General features: G+C 41.2%; 1 long non-coding RNA gene across 1 annotated transcript; it reads left to right on the top strand.

The window, feature by feature from the left end:
• Positions 1 to 1,240: 1,240 nt before the first annotated feature.
• On the top strand, positions 1,241 to 14,798 carry LOC113887745. Its single transcript, XR_003509813.1, has 2 exons — positions 1,241 to 3,348; positions 14,243 to 14,798. It is a non-coding gene; the product is annotated as an uncharacterized LOC113887745 (long non-coding RNA).
• The last annotated feature ends 7,105 nt before the right edge of the window (positions 14,799 to 21,903 follow it).

The raw sequence follows: 21,903 nt of genomic DNA, 5'->3' as shown, positions 1-21,903 counted from the left end.
TACTTAATCAGAGTAGTTCTGTTTGGATAACTTTAATGCTTTGGAGGAAGCTTCTCTACCGTACAGTGTGATCTAAGCTTCTCTGAAGAGACAAATGTGGCATGCTCTATTCTGTGATCATATCTCCTAAGAAAAATTGCTGTGTCAAAATCAAGATTTAAAGCAGTTGTTTCAGTGGGGGGAAAAAAGACCAGTGATACTAGAGAATGCCTTCACAATCTTATCACCTGTGTCACACCTTGGGACAAAGTTACAGTAATAGTAGTAGAAGAATCGAGGCCAGCTGAGAGACCACCCACCGAGGCTGTGGAGTAGCAGGTGCCGGGGCCGCTGGGTCAGCAGCTTTTGTGCTAAATGCAGGGCTGGATTCCAGCCCAGTGGTGGCCCATGTGATGCAGATGGATCAGTGGCATTATATCTAAATGGCCCAAAGAAAATTCAAAATGTATGTATAATACTTGTGTTCACATATAAAGATAGAAAAATGCAACTTACTTGTGGTTAAATGGCAAATCTGTGACATCACATCACTTTGCCAACAAAGGTCTGTATAGTCAAAGCTATGGTGTTTCTAGTAGTCAAGTATGGATGTGAGAGTTGATCCATAAAGAAGGCTGAGCACTGAACATTGCTGCTTTTGAATTGTGATGCTGGAGAAGACTCTTGAGAGTCCCTTGGACAGCAAGATCAAACCAGTCAATCCTAAAGGAAATCAACCCTGAATATTAACTGGAAGGACTGAAGCTGAAGCTCCAGTACTTTGGCCACCTGATGCGAAGAGTCGACTCATTGAAAAAGACCCTGATACTTGGCAAGATGGAAGGCAAAAGGAGAAGGGGGTGGCAGAGGATGAGATGGTTAGATAGCATTACCTACTCAATGGACATGGATTTGAGCAAACTCTAGGAGACAGTGGAGGACAGAGTAGCCTGGCATGCTGCAGTCTATGGGGTTGCAAAGAGTCAGACACGACTTGGTAGCTATACAACAACAACAAAAAGTGACAGTTAAAATTAGGCCAAGTAATGAGTAGTAATTATTTTCATTAGTTTGAAAAAAAAATTCTGGGACTTTCGTGGTAATCCAGTGGCTAAGACTCTGCACTCCCAGTGCAGGGGGCCTGGGTTCGATCCCTGGTCAGGGAACTAGACCCCACATGCCACAACTAAGACCCAGTGCAGCCAAATAAATAAATAAAAATAATTTAAAATTAAAAGAAGGTTTGAGTTCAACAACAACAAAAAGATTTTTCCTCATTTTTCTATCTGTGAACACACTTTGCACTTTCATTTTGAAAAAGGCTGGGTGTTTAGAGGGACATTTTTCTTTGTGACCAGCATTATTCATGATAATTTATATGAGCTTAGAGATTTACTGTGAGTGTAAGTTTTCACTTTTTAATTCGTTAATGGAATTTTAAAGTTAATGGAGAAACCACTGTCAGAGGGACCAGCAGTATATTGTGCAATGAACCCTCATCTGAGGTTTAATTTTAATTAAAAGTCAGTATTTGCAATCATGGTTTTGTTTACTACTGAAAGAAACGCTTGAGATTTTGGTATTCACCTTGTCCACCTCCTGTCTGATGTTTTGTTTCCCTTCTGATAGGTTCAGATTTCAAGTCAATAAATAGCCAGCACATAGTTCTAAGGGTACAGTTAGGTCAAACTCCAAATATAACGGAAGTTCAGGCTTATTTAGTTTATGAAATGATAGCCAAGCAAATGTCTAAGGGGGAGAAAAGTTTGTTTTCATAAACAGTGTTTCACTGTTTCACATTTTCACATTTTGTTCAGTGCTGAGTCACCTGTATTTCACATTTAAGGGCATTTATCTTCTTAATCAGCTCTAGAGCTTCGTTGTTCGTCTTTAGCTATGGCACTTGAAGGCAAAAGAAAAGCGAAGGAAGTGACTCTGTTTCCTGCCAACCCTCCCACCTGTGAAGTAGTCTTCACACTCAGCATTGGCAGAGTCAGTCCATAAACTCTTTCCTCTCAGATACACGCTGAAGGTACACTCAAGGGTTCTTTCAGTGCTGGCCTGTCTTGGGAGTGTACAAGACAGATGGAAGAAAAAGCAAAAGGCAAAGATGGAGAAAAATGTAGGATGCAAAGGCTGCTCTGACACTCGGAAGTAAAGTCATATGCTCATCTGGCGCAGTACTGAGATTTTGTTAGTGACTCCAAATTTGAGTGTGGCTGGAGGAAAGATTTTATATGCTTTTGTTCACTACAGGGAAAATAGCAGCTTTTAAAGATCAACCATCTCATTTATCTTCCATAACTCTTCTGAATTATGAGAAAACAGCTTTCAGGTAATGATAGAGTCTGAACACATGCATTACTTTCTCTGGAAACCCCAGGAAGATGAGAAGAAAGGGGTTGTTACGATGGCACTGGTGCCCTAGGAAAGGCTAGGGAGAGGCAGACGATAACGATTCTGTTTTTTACAGCAGACTTAGTGGAACTGTTCAGCCCTTGAGACCCTGTACCCACATGACATTGACATAAAGAAAAAAAATGAAAACACTTAAATTCTAAGAAAAGGAAGGAAGTTAATATTAAAAGTCTCATGTTTACTTTGTACATTTTGGTTTCACGTGTCCAGTGGGGCCCCTCCTGTAATGAATGCATTGTGATACATTTTTCCCCATTTTTTAAAGTTTGAGAAGGTTATGGTGTGTCCTTGTCTTTATGGCATTTTGTGGTTGATATCTGTGATTCATTTTCTGAGTCCTTCATCAGGAATGCAACCCTCTATTGCAGCATTGCTCAAGAGGGGCTGGGATGCACTGGGGGGCAGGTTTTCCAGAATAGGAAGTCCATTGTTTCCTTTCCTTAACCTTTAAGGATACCCATAGGCATTGGATTTGTTTCATTGTCACCTATCTGAGAGTGTGTGTCCCTGTGTTTCCCTATGTTTCGGACTTCCAAAACAGAGAAGATTGGACTGAGTACTCTCTAAAGACCTTCAATCCCTGTAACTTCCTCTTTAGATTTATTAAGAAGCAGTTGAGTGCGTGGTCTAGATATTTTGTTTTGATAGGAGAAATGCAGTTTACAGTTCAGATGCAAAGACAAAGCAAGTATACAAAACAATCAGAATAATTACAGGGAAGCAGCGTTATACCACACAGATTAACTGTCTTATAGACAGTGATTCTGCATATTGGTCTCATGCAAAGAAGCACCCAAGGATATTTGTTTTTTAGAGAAGGAAGTCGAGTAATCAGAGGAAACAAGCCTGGTAAAACAAGACACTGAATGAGTGATGTTACTTTTACTGCATTAGGACCTAACTTGTGCTGTCTTTGTGTGATCGCTGTTGCTCCTTGGAACACTTTCTACAGTAAGTTCAACAGGAGTTAGCCTGGGGTTGGGCTTTTGGGCACCCTTGTTGTATTCTTCTAGCTTATTCCTTAATGTTACTGCACATGTGTTGTTATTGCATATAGACAAGATTTAATGTCTTAATACTTTCAGTATGAATAAGAATTGAAATGTCTGGCTAAGAGTTATACCAGTTGAGATCCTGCAGGTTGTGCTTTAATGAATAGATATACTTAATTTGAAATTAAAAACTTTCCTGACAGTCCAGTGATTAAGACACCATGCTTCCTCTGCAGGGAGCATGAATGAGTTCAATCCCTAGTGAGGAAGCGAAGATCCTGCATGCTGCATGTGGCCAAAAAAAATAGGAAAAATATTAAAATTAATACCCATTTGCGTAATAAAGTATACCACTGTCCTTTAAAAATCTTTTTGCTTTTTTTTAATAGCATCCCATTGTATGAATATTCCACATTTTACTTGTCTGTTCCCCCTATTGGTAGACATTTAGATTTTTTTAATTGTTAAATACAGTCTGCATTAAACATTCTTTTGCACACCCAAAAAGAAAAATCTCTTAGCTTAAACATGTACCATGCAATATCTACTGTTGTAATATACTTTAAAAATTCATTGATAGTATAAACTTCATCTAACTAAACTGATGAAAAAATCAGACTATTACCAGACCCTAAGTTTGAATGTTTTCTTAAGTAAATTTCAAATTAGAGCTCGAGTGAATGTCATGGCTTCTGTGCAGTAAGAGAATTAACCTCGCAATTCTGAGACTGCGGTCTCCAGAGAGACCTCAGGGTTGGCCCTTAGGAAACAGCTTCTCAGAAGTCCCCAATCTGATAAAGACTGGGACACCAGATTCTGCTCTGTCAGGTCACATAGATTGTTTGTGCAAATGCTGTGATTTATGATAAACATTTGATTTCCTTCTGGGGATCATGAATTTTGGTAGTTGCTGGGCAGAGGCTGCCTCTGTGACCAGCCTCCAGTAAGAACCGTGGCTGCTAAGTCTCTGTAATCAGCTTCTCTACAGCAGAAGCATTGCACATGTTAAGCTGCAGTTTTTGTACTGGAGAAAGGAAAATGCTCATGTATTCCTCCCAGGCTGGGCGGGCGAAAGCCTCTGAAGCTTGTTCATGCATTTCTCCAGATTCTGCCCTTGTCTTTTTTCCTTGCTGGCCTTGTGTACCCTTTGCTGTGATAAACCTACACGACAAGGACAACTGTATGCTGTCCTGTGAGTCATCTCAGCGAATTGTTGAATGTGTGCGTAACCTTGGGGACCCTCCAAAACAGCATATCAAAATGGTATTTGTTTTATTTATGTTGTGCCATCTCCCTCTGCTTTAGAGGAAAAACATAAATAAAAACTATTATATTTACATTAAATATTTCCAGGTCACAAGACATTAAAGCAGTTTTTAAAATTTTTTAAAAAATTTCTTTAATTGGAGGCTAATTACAATATTGTGGTGGTTTTTGCCATACATTGACATGAATCAGCCACGGGTGTACATGTGTCCCCCCATCCTGAGCCCCCCTCCCAACTCTCTCTCCTCTCCATCCCTCTGTGTCATCCCAGAGCACCAGCTTTGAGTGCCCTGTTTCATGCATCGAATTTGCACTGGTCATCTATTTTACATATGGTAATATACATGTTTGAATGCTATTATCTCACATCCCACCCTTGCCTTCTCCCACATAGTCCAAAAGTCTGTTTTTTATATCTGTGTCTTTTGATGTCTTGCATAAAGGGTCGTTGTTACCATCTTTCTAAATTCCATGCTGCTAAGTCACTTCAGTCGTGTCCAACTCTGTGCGACCCCATAGATGGCAGCCCACCAGGCTCCCCCGTCCCTGGGATTCTCCAAGCAAGAACACTGGAGTGGGTTGCCATTTCCTTCTCCAATGCATGAAAGTGAAAAGTGAAAGTGAAGTCACTCAGTCGTGTCTGACTCTTAGCGACCCCATGGACTGCAGCCTACTAGGCTCCTCCATCCATGGGATTTTCCAGGCAAGAGTACTGGAGTGGGGTGCCATTGCCTTCTCCATCTAAATTCCATATATATGCGTTAATATACTGTGTTGGTGTTTCTCTTTCTGACTTACTTCACTCTGTATAATAGGCTCCAGTTTCATCCACCTCATTAGAACTGACTCAAATGCACTCTCTTTTTATAGCTGAGTAATACCTCATTGTGTATATGTACCACAACTTACTTATCCATTCATCTGCCAATGGACATCTAGGTTTCTTCCATGTCCTAGCTATTTTAAATAGTGTTGCAATGAACATTGGGGTACACGTGTCTCTTTCAATTCTGGTTTCCTCAGTGTGTATGCCCAGCAGTGGGATTGCTGGGTCGTATGGCAGTTCTATTTCCAGTTTTTTAATGAGTCTCCACACTGTTCTCCATAGTGGCTGTACTAGTTTGCATTCCCACCAACAGTGACTTCCCTGGTGGCTCAGACGGTAAAGTGTCTGCCTACAATGCAGGAGACCTGGGTTCGATACCTGGGTCAGGAAGAGCCTCTGGAGAAGGAAATGGCAATCCACTCCAGTGCTCTTGCCTGGAAAATCCCATGGATGAAAGAGCCTGGTAGGCTACAGTCCATGGGGTCACAAAGAATCGGACAGGACTGAGCGACTTCACCCCAACAGTGTAAGAGGGTTCCCCTTTCTCCACACCCTCTCCAGCATTTATTGCTTGTAGACTTTTGGATCACAGCCATTCTGACCAGCGTGAGATAGTACCTCATTGTGGCTTGGATTACCATTTCTCTGATAATGAGTGATGTTGAGCATCTTTTCATGTGTTTGTTCGCCATCTGTATGTCTTCTTTGGAGAAATGTCTGTTTAGTTCTTTGGCCCATTTTTTGATTGGTGTTTATTTTTCTGGAATGGAGCTGCATGAGCTGCTTGTATATTTTTGAGATTAATTCTTTGTCAGTTGTTTAGTTTGCTATTATTTTCTCCCATTCTGATGGCTGCCTTTTCACCTTGCTTATAGTTTCCTTCGTTATGCAAAAGTTTTTAAGTTTAATTAGGTCCCATTTGTTTTTGTTTTATTTCCATTACTCTGGGAGGTGGGTCATAGAGGATCTTGCTGTGGTTTATATCAGAGAGTGTTCTAACTATGTTTTCCTCTAAGAGTTTTATAGTTTCTGGTCTTACATTTAGATCTTTAATCCATTTTGAGTTTATTTTTGTGTATGGTGTTAGAAAGTGTTCTAGTTTCATTCTTTTACAGGTGGTTGACTAGTTTTCCTAGCACTACTTGAAGACATTAAAACAGTTTTTATTCATCTTCTTCAAGCAAAGAGAAAGTAGTTTTTGGAAGCCACTGAAAACTCTAAGCTCCCTTGTTTAGACCAAATTAGTGATTGGGTTTTTTTTTCCTGATTCTTACAATAGAGTCTTTCTTCTTCCTCACGCTATGGAGGCAAACTGTTTGGGCTAGTTCATAAGTAAATAGGTCATAAACTGTACTCCATTCAAAAGTGACGTACTTCTGAAAGCATTTATTTGTCCTACAGAGAGAGCACTAGCTCATTTCAAAAATATTGTTCTCAGCCTAGATCAGAATGCTAAAGAGCACACATTGCACATTTTGTTTTAAACACAATAGTTTAATTGTTTGTTTTTTGATGGTGCCATAACCATTTCCCTGGAAAAGCACTACCAAATAGGTAAGACTTTTAGACTGTGGGATCATAGACCTAAATGTAAGAGCTAGAATCAGAACTCTCAGAAAACAACGTAAGAGTAGATTGACTCTTGGTAAAGGAGTAAATCTTGACCTTGGATTGGGCAATGGTTCCTTTGATACAATGACAAAAGCACAAGTGAAAGAACAGATAAATTGGGCTACCTCAAAATTGAAAAACTCTAGTGCTTATAAACAATACTCTCAAGAAAATTAGAAGACAACCCATTATATATATATATGTATGTATAACAGATTCATTTTGCTATATACTTGAACCTAACACAACATTATAAATCAACTATACTCCAATAAAAATTGGAAAAAAGAAGACAGCCCATTGAGTGTGGAAAATATTTGTAAGACGTATATCTGATAAGGGGCTGTGTCCAGATATGTGAAGAACATTTACAACTCAGCAATAGAAAGACAAATAACTTCATTAAAACTAGTTAAGGGATTTGAACAGACATTTTTCCAAAGAAGATTTACAAATGGCCAATAAATACATGAAAAAGATGTTCATGAGAATTCCCTGGTGGTCCAGTGGTTACAACTCCTTGCTTTTGCTGCCAAGAGCCCAGGTTCATTTACTGATCTGGGAACTAAGATCCCACAAGCTGCACAGCACAGACAAAAAAAAAAAAAGATGTTCAACATCTTTAGTCATTAGAGGAATACAAATGAAGACCACAGAGAGATACCACATCACATCTACTAGGATGGCTGTAATAAGTGGGGAGAATGTGGAGAAGACAGTCCAGCAGTTCCTCAAAATATTGAGCCTAGAGTTTTCATATGACCCAGAAATTCCAGCTATATACCCAAGAGAAATGAAAACATGGTCTTTGTGAAAACTTGAATACAGATGTCCACAGCATCATTATTCATAACAGCCAAACAGTGGAAACAACCGAATGTCCATCAGCAGATGAATGGATAAACTAAATGTATTTTCACACAGTGGAATATTATTCAGCCATGGAAAGGAATAACGTACTGATGAAGGCTACATTGATGGCACTTTGAAACCTTATGCTAAATGAAAGCAATGAGTCACATATTGTAAACCATATATTGTATGATTCCATTTATTTGAAATGTCTAGAATTGGCAAATCCATAGAAAGAAAGTAAATTAGTGCTTGCTTAGGACTGTGGAGGGTGGGAGTAGAGTTGACTGTTATCAATCAGGGTTCAACTAGAGAAACAGAACAGCTAGGAGATATATATAGAGAGGTTTACTGCAAGGCTTAGGTGACTGTGGGGTTAGCTAGACAAGTCTAAAATCAATAGGGCTGAGCATCAGGAAAGGCAGACTGGAACTCTCAGGTGTGAACTGAAGCTATCGTTCATAAGTGAAATTGCTTCTTCAGGGAAACCTCAGTTCTTCTCTTAGGCCTTTTGACTGATTGAACCAGGCCACTTAGATTAAAGCCAGCTGATTATGGACTGTAATCACACCTATAAAATAACTTTCACAGCAGTTCCCAGATTAGTGTTTGGGTACTTAAGGATAGCCAAGTTGATACATAAACCTGACCACTGTTGGCTAGAACATGTGGGACATGGAGGGAAAGTGACTGCAAATGTTTTTTTTTGAGATCATGAAAATCTAAAATTGTGGTGATGGTTACACAACTCTAAATACATAGAAAACTTTTGAATTGTACAGTTTAAATAGGCAAATTGTATGGTATGTGAATTATATTTCAGTAAAGATATTTTTAAAAAGACTGTGTATGTATATGCATACTTGTGTTTATAGCAACACTATTCACAATAGCCAGGAGGTGGAAGCAACCCACATGCCCATCAACAGATAAGTAAAATGTCTGTTAAGATACTGATAAATGGAATATTACTCAGCCTTAAAAACGAAGAAAATCTAGGGACTTCCCTAGTGGTTCAGTGGATAAGACTTTGCACTCCTAATGCCAAGGCTCAGGTTTGATCCCTGGTCGGAGAACTAGATCCCATATGCGGCAACTAAGAGTTCAGATGTCACAACTGAAGCTCCTGTATGCTGCAACTAAAACCTGGTGCAGCCAGATAGATAAAAATAAATGTTAAAAAATATAGCGTTCCTTCTTTATTAAAAAAAAAAAAGAGAGAGAAAATCTAAATGAGAAGTATTTTTAAAAAGGAAGGAAATCCTGTCAACATGCTACAATGTGGATGAACCTTGAGGACATTATGCTAAGTCACCAAAGGACAACACTGTGCAATTCCACTGAGAAGTATCTAAAGTACAGTAGTCCCCCCTTATCCACAGTTTCACTTTCTGCAGTTGCAGTTACCCACAGTCAATCAAGTTCCAAATATATTAAAAGCAGAATTCCAGAAATAAACAATTCATAAGTTTTAAATCCCTTTTATGAGTAGTGTGATGAAATCTTATCTGGTCCCATCTGGGACATAAATCATCTCTTTACCCCAAGTATCTATGGTGTGTATACTAACTGTCCATTAATACCTTAGTGGGTGTCTCAGTTACCAGATTGACTGTCGCAGGATTGCAGTGCTTATATTCAGGTACAGTACAGGCATACACAGATATAGCAGATTCAGTTCCAGACTACTGCAGTAAAGTGAATATCACAATAAGTCAAGTCACACGAATTTTTTGATTACCCAGTACATACAAAAGTGTGTTTATACTGTACTGTAGTCTATAAGTATGCAATGGCGTTCTGTCTAAAAAAGCAATATATATATCATAATTCCAATACTTGATTAATAAGAAATGCTGACTGAGACTTCCCTGGTGGTCCAGTGGCTACGATTGCAGTCCCAGTATAGAGGGCCCAGGTTTGATCCCTGGTCAAAGAACTAGATCCCACATGCCGCAACTAAGAGTTCACATCGTGCATGCCACAATGAAATTCAAAGATCCTGCATGCCACAACTAAGATAAGGTGCAGCCACATAAACAGATAAAGAAACAAACATGCTGACTACTGTCAGCCTTCAAAAAAATCATAATCTTTTTGTAATAGTAACATCACAGGTCACCATAACAAATGATAATGAAAAAGCTTGAAATACTGCAAGAATTACCAAAATGTGACACAGATAAACAAAATCAACAAATGTTTAGAAAAATTGCACCAAAAGACTTGCCTGACACAGTGTTGCCAGAAACCTTCAATTTGTAAAAAATGCAGCATCTACAAGGTGCAATAGAATGAGATATGCCTTTATGTATATAGGTTCCATGCTATCTGTGGTTTCAGGCGTCCATTAGGGGTCTTGGAACAATGTATCCCCCAAGGTTAAGGGGGCACGACTATAGTCAAATCATAGAAAAGAAAGAACGATAGTTGCCAGGACCTAGGGTGACGGGGAAATGAGTTCTTATTTAATGGGTAACAGATATTTAGAGATATTTAGAGATATTCAGATATTTAGAGATGGTGAGTTCACATGATAAAATTTGACGTAGAGTTGTTTATTTTTCCAGTTAACTGAGACAACTGCTAAAAAGCAACTAAAAATCTGGTGTTAAATGATAGAAATGTGACTGCTTGGCCCTTCTCTGAGTTTGGTGGACTGCTGCAGGGTCCTCTTCAGGGAAGTGATGCAGAACCCAGACCCGTGGTAGCCACCTGACTGTACCCTGTGGTTTTCTGATACTGTCTAGCTGCAATTTCAGGCTATGAGTGGGGAAGAAGAGCAATCCACAATGAAGGGTTGAACCACTTCCTGATTTGCCTCTTTCATTTTTAAAATCTATTGCCAGTTGTCATAGTTGACAGAATGACCTAAAGGGAGTGGTGGCTGGAGCTGGTGAGGCCAAGCAGGCCAGGCCCAGTGGTTCTCAGGAGACATTTCTGATTTCTCAAATTAGAGTGGCTGCTGCTAGATATTGTGGGCAGAGGCCAGGGACGCTATTGATCTTCCAGCAACACACAGGACAGCCTCACAGCAAAGAATGATCTATCCCCAAATGTCAGTAGTGCTGGCAGTGAGCAACCCTGCCCTGGACCTTTCCAAGACTAGCTCCTTGACATCTAGGTCTTGACCTAAATCAATCTTTGGTTTGGTGGGTTTCAGTCAACCAATGTAAGGTAGCTTTATTTTCCATCTGCACTATCTGTCTTTTATCTACACCATCTCTTCCCCACATACAACATACTGAATAATATAAATTCCAAAAGTCTCCAGAGATTAGAGACCTGGTTCCTCCTCACTGCTATATCCCCAGCTTCTTGCATAGTCTTTGGGACATAGTGAGATGGAATCAATATTTGTTTCATCAATGAATGAAATGGATTTAACTTGCTTTAGTCACTTGGCCTCCTCCTTGCTCCCCAAGGCATGCTAACTGCTCTTTCTTAATCCTAAAGCCCCTGGTCCCTTCTTGCCACCCCAATTCCTCCTCCTACCATGGTTGGATTTGGGGAGGAGCAAAATTCCTGGGGGAGGCAGACCTGCAGGGCTCAGGGGAAGTCTCTGGAGCATGCACCATCAGGGAGAAGAAGGACTCATGGGAGACAAGCTAAATGGCAAAGGGTAGGATGGGGGAATCTGAGTCTGCCTGGCTGCCATTTTGGGTGGGAAAGAAAGGAACTAATATTTATTGAGTGCCTTTTTGGTGCAGGGCAAAATAATCTCACTCAGTCCTTTTAATAATTCTGAGATGAGGGCGCTCAAGTTCAGCATAATCAAGTCCACATAACTAGCAAGTGGCAGAATTGAGATTTAAAACAAGAATTCTGTGATCCCAAAGGTTCAGTCCTTTGGGGAGACCAGATAAAATGGGTCCTGTCCTTAAAAGAGCTTCTAATCTTGCGGAAGAGGGGGCAGGTAGGCCCACAAATTAGCATATGAATGTTGTAGATATGACCTCTTCACCAGCTTGGAGTTACAAGTGTCACTTCCTTGTTGTTGTTCAGTCTGTCAGACGTGTCTGACTCTCTGTGACTCCATAGACTGCAGCATGCCAGGCTTCCTGGTCCTTCACTGTTTCCCAGAGCTTGCTCAGACTCGTGTCCATTGAGTCAGTAATGCTATCTAACCATGTCATCCTCTGCTGCCAGCTTCTCCTGCCTTCAGTCTTTCCCAGCATCAGAGTCTTTTCCAATGAGTCGACCCTTTGCATCAGGTGGCCAAAGTATTGGAGCTTCAGCTTCAGCATCTGTCCTTCCAATGAATATTCAGGGTTGATTTCCTTTAGGATTGACTGGTTTGATCTCTTTGCAGTCCAAGGGACTCTCAAGAGCCTTCTCCAGCACTTCCTTGTAATTACACTTCCTTGTAATCAAGTTAATTGCTCAAATACCCACATACCCAAATTAGTAGCCAATCCAGTATTGTGCTCTCGCTTTTGGCCCATCCCCCCACCAAATTGTATTCCAGAACCCCAGGTGTTTACTAGGTTTGAATCCGTGAATCCTAAATGAAAGGTAAGATGGACTTTACCATCTGGCCATCCTACCTTTGGATGGCCATTACCACCTGGTCACTACTGAAATTAAGTCATTGCAAGGGCTGAAATACTGGCCTAAGATTACCACTCTTTATATTCCTGCAGCTGATTTGTACTCATGAACTTGGCCTTTGTTCCACAAGGAGTCCCCATGCCAAGAGAGCCACAGCCTCAGGCATGTACCCTCAAACCTGCTGTGATCAAATATGGCCACAGCAGTATTTCTGTTTCCACATGTTCTTGAGGAACCTGACCAGGCCTTCCAGCAAGAGGAGGAATCTAAGTCTCGTCCCTTTAAATATGATTTCCTCATATCAGATTGGATGCTGCAGAAGTGAGCTCCATGACTTTTAAGGTTAGGTCTGAAAAGGCAGTGTGGCTTCCATATGGTTGCTCACCCTCAGAACCTGGACACCATGCTCTGAGGAAGCCCAGGTCACACCGAGAATCCACATGTAGATGTTCCACTGACAGCTCCAGCTATGATCCTGGCATATAGCCAACAGTGACTGTCAGACATGCAGGTGAGCCTCAGGTCTTCTGGGCGAGACACAGTGGGGCAGCTGCCCCTGTCCCTGCTGAGCCGTGATGGAATTGCTGACTTGCAGAATCCATGAATATAATTAAATGGTTGTTTATCTGCTTCCAAGTTGAGGGATAATTTCTTTTGCCACCATTGCAACCGGAAACCCACATATCACTGGTGAGAGTTTCGACCCTGCCTTTGAGGTCACCATTCCAGATACTCTTGTCTTCATTGTTTTCAAAGGTCTAGTCAAGGATCAACCTGTAATCATTCTGATGCCTCTTAGGGAGAATTCATCTCCTTGTACTTTTTTTTTTTGCCTGTAGTTTTGCCAGTATTTGACATAATGTTTGTCATATTGTATTAAAGCTACTTGTGTCTGCCTCCCAGGTTGACTTTGAGCTGTCTTGCAGGACAGGGCAGACCCATGTTGTACTCTCTCCACTGGCACCTAATATGTAGCAAGGCCAACAACTCCTTCTGTACTCACCACATGAAGCATAGACTCAAAAATCAACACTTTGGTACAGTGTCAGGTATCGTCAGTGGCTTTGTTTATGTACATATATCTGTGTGTTTTCTTTAAAAACAATTCCTGGGACTTCCCTGGTGGTCTAGTGGGTAAGACTTCGCAGGGCCTGGGTTCCATCCCTGGTCAGGGAACTAGATTCCAGGTGCTACAACTAAGAGTTTGCATGCCACAACTAAAAAGGTCCCGCATGCCAAAATGAAGGTCAAAGATCCTGCATGTCACAGCTAAGACCTAGTGCAGCCAAATAAATAAATAAATAATTTAAAAATAAAAATATAAACAATCTCTATATCTATCCATACCATGAAACATAATTCAGCCTTAGAAGGAATAGAATTCTGACACATGCTACCCCATGGATGAACCTCGAAGACATTATGTTCAGTGAAATAAGCCAGACATAAAAGGACAAATGTTGTGTGAGTCTACTTGTATGAGGCATCTAGAGTAGTCAAATTCATAGAGGCAGACAGTTGGATGGTGACTGTTGAGAGCTGAACAGGGGCTTAGTGTTTAATGAGGACACAATTTCAGTTTGGGAAGATGCAAAAGTTCAGTGGATGGACGGTTCTGATGGTTGTGCAACAATGTGAATGTATTTAATGACACTGAACTGTATGCTTAAAAATGGTTAAAATGATATATTTTATAACATGGAAAGAAAGAGTTCTATATAACCTGTTATTTCTGAATATCACCCAGGAGACCCATACTGCAAATTCAGCCCTGGAAGAAGCAGTAGAGATGCCTTCTGGACAGTTTCATCTCTTCCTTGCAAGCCTGCTATGAAGGAGCCTCGTGAGAGAAGTCACGCGCACATAGTGGGAGTCTCTTCCGTTTCCCATCACGTGCTGCTCAGAGCCTTTGCGTTGAACGTTCAGCCTATGATCCTTCCTGTGTGCTTCCCACTCCTGTGGCTTCTTCTCCGTCAACAGATTCCAACTTGTCAGAACTCATAAAGTGCACATGTCACCCTCCACATGCTTTGTGGTACCCCTGGTCTTGGTTACACCAATTCTGAAGTGGAGTGCCCAACACGCCTGATTCCTTGGCTTGAAGGAAAGAACACTGAATCAGAAGCTAGAAAGCCTGGATTCGTGTCCCAGGCCTGTGCCACACCACCTGGTGACCTAACAGGTTGTTTTACAACCATGTTCTACTCTCTCTCTCCCTGAGTGATAAATGCATTCTGAATTATACACCCATAGAATGTGTGCTCACCTACCCTTCTCCCTAGATAAAGACTATTAGTCATTCATTCTCACTGTGAATCAGTTTAATCAGATTGTAAGTGGGTGTTGGACAGCATTGCCAAATGGAGAAGGCAGGCCTAGAAGAGGCCTAGGAGGAAAGGAAGCAAAGAGGCCAAGGGGAGTCTTTGATAAGTACCACAGGACTGCACTGGCTTCTAGCAACAGGAAAGAGGAGTCAGGAGCCGGGAGATCACTGGTCAAAAAAAACTACCTTTGCAAAAACACAGGAATTTATCATGAAAACAAAGAGGTACTTTTGTGAGGTAGAGGACTGTTACCCTCCCTAAACTGAGTTTGATGTATTAAGGAGAGAAAGGGAAGAGGTCTCAGACCCTCCTCTAGTTCTTTATTTTCTGAGATCACAGATGTATCTCCTTGGATTGTGTTCAGCCTAAAGTGGTTAAAAACACAGAAGTTTATTTCTCAAAAGAACTTTAAAAGAAAGTCCAAGGCTGGTGTGACAGCTCCATGGTCATAGGGACTCAAGCTCCCTTCAACTTTCCGCTCTGCTATTCTTAGGATAGAGTCTTCATCAGATCAGATCAGATCAGTCGCTCAGTCGTGTCGGACTCTTTGCGACCCCATGAATCGCAGCACGCCAGGCCTCCCTGTCCGTCACCAACTCCCGGAGTTCACTCAGACTCACGTCCATTGAGTCAGTGATGCCATCCAGCCATCTCATCCTCTGTCATCCCCTTCTCCTCTTGCCCCCAATCCCTCCCAGCATCAGAGTCTTCATCCTTATGGTCTAAAGTGGTGCTGGAGGTCCAGCCATAACATTGTAGTTCCAAGCAGCAGAATAGAAAAGAATACGGTACACATGCCACATCATTTCCAAGACTTCCCGGAACATCTACCTATAACTTCAGCTTACTTGTTGACTCTGACTTAACCTAGCTACAATGGAATCTGTCAAATACCTTAAAAATTTTTTTATTTATTTATTTTTGACTGTGCTGGGTCTTTGTTGCTGCCAGCAGTCTTCCTCTAGTTGTGGCAAGTGGGGCTACTCTAGTTGCCGTGTGCGGGCTTCTTATTGCAGTGGCTTCTCTTGTTCTGGAGCCCGAGCTCAGTAGTTGTGGTGTGTGGGCTCAGTAATTGCAGCTCACAGACTCTAGAGTGCTGGCTCAATAGTTGTGGCTCGTGGGTTTAGCTGCCCCATGGCATGTGGGATATTCCCAGACCAGAGATTGAACCCAGGTCCCCTGCATTGGCAGGCAGATTCCCAACCACTGGACCACCAGGGAGATTCCTGACAAATGTCTTTTAGCTGAGAAGCAATATGGCAAGTGAACAACTGGGGTTCTCTTAATTTGTGAGATATTTGGAGAGTAGATACTTGGTAGGCAGCTAGACCCTGCACCACAACAGCCTAAGAGACAACAGTGGGCATGGTCACTAGGAAATCCAGTTCATTCAGCCACACATTCCCTTAGCATCATTGAGCTGTCGTAATGCGACAGCTACTTTTACTTTAAAACTTTTAGCTCCTTTTCATGTGTAGAAAGATACCAAATGTGTCTGTCCTATTCATTCAACAAAATTTCCTGAATTCCAGCAACTGGCAGCGTAGTGCTGGAGAGGAAAAGATGAGAAAGATCCAGCTTTTGAGCCTCCCCTCACTTCATCACCACTGCTCTTGCTCTGTAGACTCATGCCACCTACGGACTCTCCACTCTCAAGTGCTAACATGGCTGTGACCACTGCAGAAGGGGAAACACTTACTGTGGGGGAAGAAAAGAGTCATGGCATTTTAGGCAACACTGAGAACCCAGAAAATATGGAATGCAGTGTGAATATCTATTGTTTCAAGCTGAAGAGAGCTTTTTCCCTGAATGGGAAAAAGTTAGATTTAGTACCAAGAATAGAGGAAGAGCAATGTCGGCCAAGTGCCTTCATCTGAGAAATGAATTTCATTAGAGTCACAGTTAGCGTCTATTGTCCTGATTGGTTGTTCTAGTTGAGCTGAGACCTAATTTCCACTTCAGTTCTCACAGTTGGCATTATTATTTCCCTTTGTGTAACTTTCAGGAAAAAATTCAATATGAATCAGATTTTGTTTTTAGTTCCCACCAAAGAGACTTTTTTTTAATACAATGAGAACAGATTCAGCCTTAGATCAAAATACTTATGTCACAATGGAATACCTTTTCAGAGCACTGTTGAGTCCTCTGCCTTTTATTGTTTCAGTGTCCCCACGACAGTTCCTGTCCTAATTTAGAACACAGTGCACCTGCTGCCTCCAACATTTGACTTCCTTTAACTCAGCCTTCCTCTTTTAGTATTTTTTCCCCCATGATATTTACAAACCTGCGATTTTTTTTTTTTTTACTGGATGCCTCCCAGTCAGAAGAACATACAAAAGTCTCCAACTGCAAGGTAACACCCAATTTCTTGCTTCCCGGTCTTTCCCTGTTCTTTCAGGCAAAGTTTGGATCTTCAGCCTTCTCAGATTCGATCCATGAATGATCACATTATCTTCCAAATTTTCTTCCTTCAAGTCCTGATGTTTGAAACCAAGGTTTAAAAAAAAATTGTAAAAACCACATGACATAAAACTTACCATCTTAACCATTTAAAAATTTACAGTGTAGTACAAATTAAAAGACGCTTACTCCTTGGAAGGAAAGTTATGACCAACCTAGAGAGCATATTAAAAAGCAGAGACATTACTTTGCCAACAAAGGTCCACCTAGTCAAGGCTATGGTTTTTCCTGTGGTCATGTATGGATGTGAGAGTTGGACTGTGAAGAAAGCTGAGCACCGAAGAACTGATGCTTTTGAACTGCGATGTTGGAGAAGACTCTTGAGAGTCCCTTGGACTGCAAGGAGATCCAACCAGTCCATTCTAAAGGAGATCAGTCCTGGGTGTTTTTTGGAAGGAATGATGTTAAAGCTGAAACTCTAATACTTTGGCCACCTCATGTGAAGAGTTGACTCATTGGAAAAGACTAATGCTGGGAGGGATTGGGGGCAGGAGGAGAAGGGGACAACAGAGGATGAGATGGCTGGATGGCATCACCGACTTGACGGATGTGAGTTTGAGTGAACTCCGGGAGTTGGTGATGGACAGGGAGACCTGGCGTGCTGCTATTCATGGGGTCGCAAAGAGTCGGACACACCTGAGTGACTGAACTGAACTGAACTGAGTAGTAGGTATAGTCACATTGATGGGAAACAGATCTCCAGAGCTTTTCCATCTTCGAAAACTAAAACTCTATTCCATCAGGGAGCAAGAAATTTTCCTCTGCCTTTGTAGGTTCTTCTGGCTGGCCTAAGAATAAAATTGACATGAGACAGATTAATTGGAGAAAATCAAACAAAGTTTTGATAACATGGATATATAGGAGAGACCCAGAGAAACTAAGTCACCACCAAAATGGTCTCTGCCCTCACCTTGAATGCCATCTTCAGCTAATGACAAAAGAGCATGTTGGGTGTAGTGGTTTGGGATTTCAAAGGGGAGGGAGGCAATTCATACTGAAGATGGAACCATCAGCAAATGCTTAATAAACAGTGTTTGCTGGGCCAGGCAGAGACGATGGGATACACAGTAGATGGGTATCTCTAGGCCCTGCTAAGTCTCCTTCATCACATCCCATGCAAGTTCTTTGCCAAGTTCTCGGGTGATCTCTGTATTTGGGGAACAGGCCCTCTATCTAAGTTCTTTTAGGCAAGTCAGAGGTTCTTCCTGAGTCTTGGGCCTTGGTTGTTTTCAGCTCAAAATAATTGAAGAGACACGTTTTAGGATAGCAAATTTTGCTCATTAAATAACAACTCCCAGGACCTCCCTGGTGGTCCAGTGGCTAAGACTCCGAGCTCCCAATGCAGGGGGACTGGGTTTCGATCCCTGACCAGGGAACTAGATCCCACGTGCTGCATCTAAGATCCTGCGTGCCACAATGAGACCTGGCACAGCCACATAAATATCTAAACAGAAAAGCAACCCCCAACTCACAGTTCCCTATTTTTCCCTCCCTTCAGTTCCTGGAAACCACATTCTACTTTTTGTTTCTATGAATTTGACTAGACAAATATCTCATAAATGAAATCACATTATATTTGTCTTTCGTGACTGGCTTATTTCACTTAACATAATATCCTCGAGGTTCATCCATGTTGTAGCATGTGACAGGATTCCCTTCCTTTCTAAGCCTGAATAATATTTCACTGTATGTAGAGACCACATTTTATGAATCCTTTCATACATCAACGGACATTTGTGTTGCTTCCGCCTCTGGGCTATCGTGCATAATATTGTGATGAATGCAGGTATATAGGTATCTCTTTGAAACCCAGCTTTCAACCCTTTTGGATAAATATCCAGAAGTGGGATTGCTGGGTCATGTGATAGTTCTATTTCTAACTTCTTGTGGAACTTCCTTACTGTTTTTTCCTCTTTCAGTTGTAACCCAGAGATATGTAAATCTTAATCTTTTTGCAAATTCAGAAGTGTATACCAAAGAATTACCAATGTTTTTGGCAGATACAGAAAAAAAGGGTGGAGCAGAGTTTATATCAATTGAAATGATCAAAGTGAAGTTATAATGAAGTCACAGCAGTGAGCCTTTCATTTTGAGGGCAGACTTGAAAACGTATCTTCATTTTCAATCTGATATTCACTTCTTTATATTATTTTTTTTACTTCCTCTCATTAAACCCCATTTTCCTTTAGTAGAATCAGTTCTCCGAGATACAGAGAAGTCAGAGGTCACTTTTTTCCCACCTGGCTCTCTTTAATTGTTAGACAGGTGAAATAAAAGTAGACAGAAACCAAAGCCCCTACATGTGCGTCATTACATAAATATCTCTATGGCTAAAGTTTCTGGTCAGGTGGAGGTATCAGTAAGTTTGATGTCAAGCACCTTTACACTAGATTCCTCTGATTGTTGTTAAAACATATGCACACGCAGGGTCCCATCTCTTAAGCAGTCTAACTGAACTTTTTGGAGGTTTAAACTCAGCCTAAGTGGTACAGATGCCAGCATTGGAAGGTTTCCATCTTTTCCTTCCAAACATTTGAAAGAATGGGAAAATTAAAAGATGGGTTTTTTGTTTTGTTTTTTTTAAATTTGGCCATGTTGTGTGTCTTGTGGGATCTTAGTTCCCTGACTAGGAATTGAACCCATGCCCTTGGCAGTGAAAATGTGCAGTCCTAACTACTGAACCCCCAGGGGATTCCCTAAAACATGTTTTTTTCCCCCAAATTTCTTTCTTTATTGGAGTATAGTTGATTTACAATGTTGTGCCAATCTCTGCTGTACAGCAAAGTGACTCAGTTATATGCTTATATTCCATTATGGTTTATCACAGAATATTGGCTATAGTTCCCTGTGGTATACAGTAGGATTTTGTTGTCTATGTATCCTAAATATAATAGCTTACATATGCTAATACCAAACTCCCAGTCATTCCTTCTACCTTCCCCCTTGGCAAATACCAGTCTATTCTCTATGTCTGTGAGTCTGTTTGGAGATAGATTCATTTGTGCCATATTTTAGATTCCACATATAAGTAGTTTGGTATTTGTCTTTCTCTTTCTAACTTCAATTAATATGATAATCTCTAGTTGCATCTATGTTGCTGCAAATGGCATTATCTCCTTCTCTTTTATGGCTGAGTAGCTCGATAAAGGACAGAAATGGTATGGACCTAACAGAAGCAGAAGATATTAAGAAGAGGTGGCAAGAATACACAGAAGAACTGTACAAAAAAGATCTTCACGACCAAGATAATCACAATGGTGTGATCACTCACCTAGAGCCAGACATCCTGGAATGTGAAGTCAAGTGGGCCTTAGAAAGCATCACTATGAACAAAGCTAGTGGAAGTGATGGAATTCCAGTTGAGCTATTTCAAATCCTGAAAGATGATGCTGTGAAAGGGCTGCACCCAATATGTCAGCAAATTTGGAAAACTCAACAGTCCTCAACTTTTCCAGAGGACTGGAAAAGGTCAGCTTTCATTCCAATCCCAAAGAAAGGCAATGCCAAAGAATGCTCAAACTACCGCACAACTGCACTCATCTCACACGCTAGTAAAGTAATGCTCAAAATTCTCCAAGCCAGGCCTCAGCAATACGTGAACCGTGAACTTCCAGATGTTCAAGCTGGTTTTAGAAAAGGCAGAGGAACCAGAGATCAAATTGCCAACATCCTCCGGATCATTGAAAAAGCAAGAGAGTTCCAGAAAAACATCTATTTCTGCTTTATTGACTATGCCAAAGCCTTTGACTGTGTAGATCACAAGAAACTGCAGAAAATTCTGAAAGAGATGGAAATACCAGACCACCTGACCTGCCTCTTGATAAACCTATATGCAGGTCAGGAAGCAACAGTTAGAACTGGACATGGAACAACAGACTGGTTCCAAATAGGAAAAGGAGTATGTCAAGGCTGTATATTGTCACCCTGCTTATTTAACTTATATGCAGAGTACATCATGAGAAACGCTGGGCTGGGAGAAGCACAAGCTGGAATCAAGATTGCTGGGAGAAATATCAATAACCTTAGATATGCAGATAACACCACCCTTATGGCAGAAAGTGAAGAAGAATTAAAGAGCTTCTTAATGAAAGTGAAAGAGGAGAGTGAAAAAATTGGCTTAAAGCTCAACATTCAGAAAATGAAGATCATGGCATCTGGTCCCATCACTTCATGGGAAATAGATGGGGAAACAGTGGAAACAGTGTCAGACTTTATTTTTGGGGGCTCCAAAATCACTGCAGATGGTGATTGCAGCCATGAAATTAAAAGACACCTACTCCTTGGAAGGAAAGTTATGACCAACCTAGACAGCATATTCAAAAGCAGAGACATTACTTTGCCAACAAAGGTCCATCTAGTCAAGGCTATGGTTTTTCCAGTAGTCATGTATGGATGTGAGAGTTGGACTGTGAAGAAAGTTGAGTGCCAAAGAACTGATGCTTTTTGAACTGTGGTGTTGGAGAAGACTCTTGAGAGTCTCTTGGACTGCAAGGAGGTCCAACCAGTCCATCCTAATGGAGATCAGTCCATCCTAATGGAGATCAGTCCTGGGTGTTCATTGGAAGGACTGATGTTGAAGCTGAAACTCCAATACTTTGGCCACCTGATGCAAAGAGCTGACTCA

This window comes from Bos indicus x Bos taurus, chromosome X (assembly GCF_003369695.1).
Source record: "Bos indicus x Bos taurus breed Angus x Brahman F1 hybrid chromosome X, Bos_hybrid_MaternalHap_v2.0, whole genome shotgun sequence".
Taxonomy (NCBI): Eukaryota; Metazoa; Chordata; class Mammalia; order Artiodactyla; family Bovidae; genus Bos; species Bos indicus x Bos taurus.
This window is presented reverse-complemented; position numbering and strand designations above follow the sequence as displayed.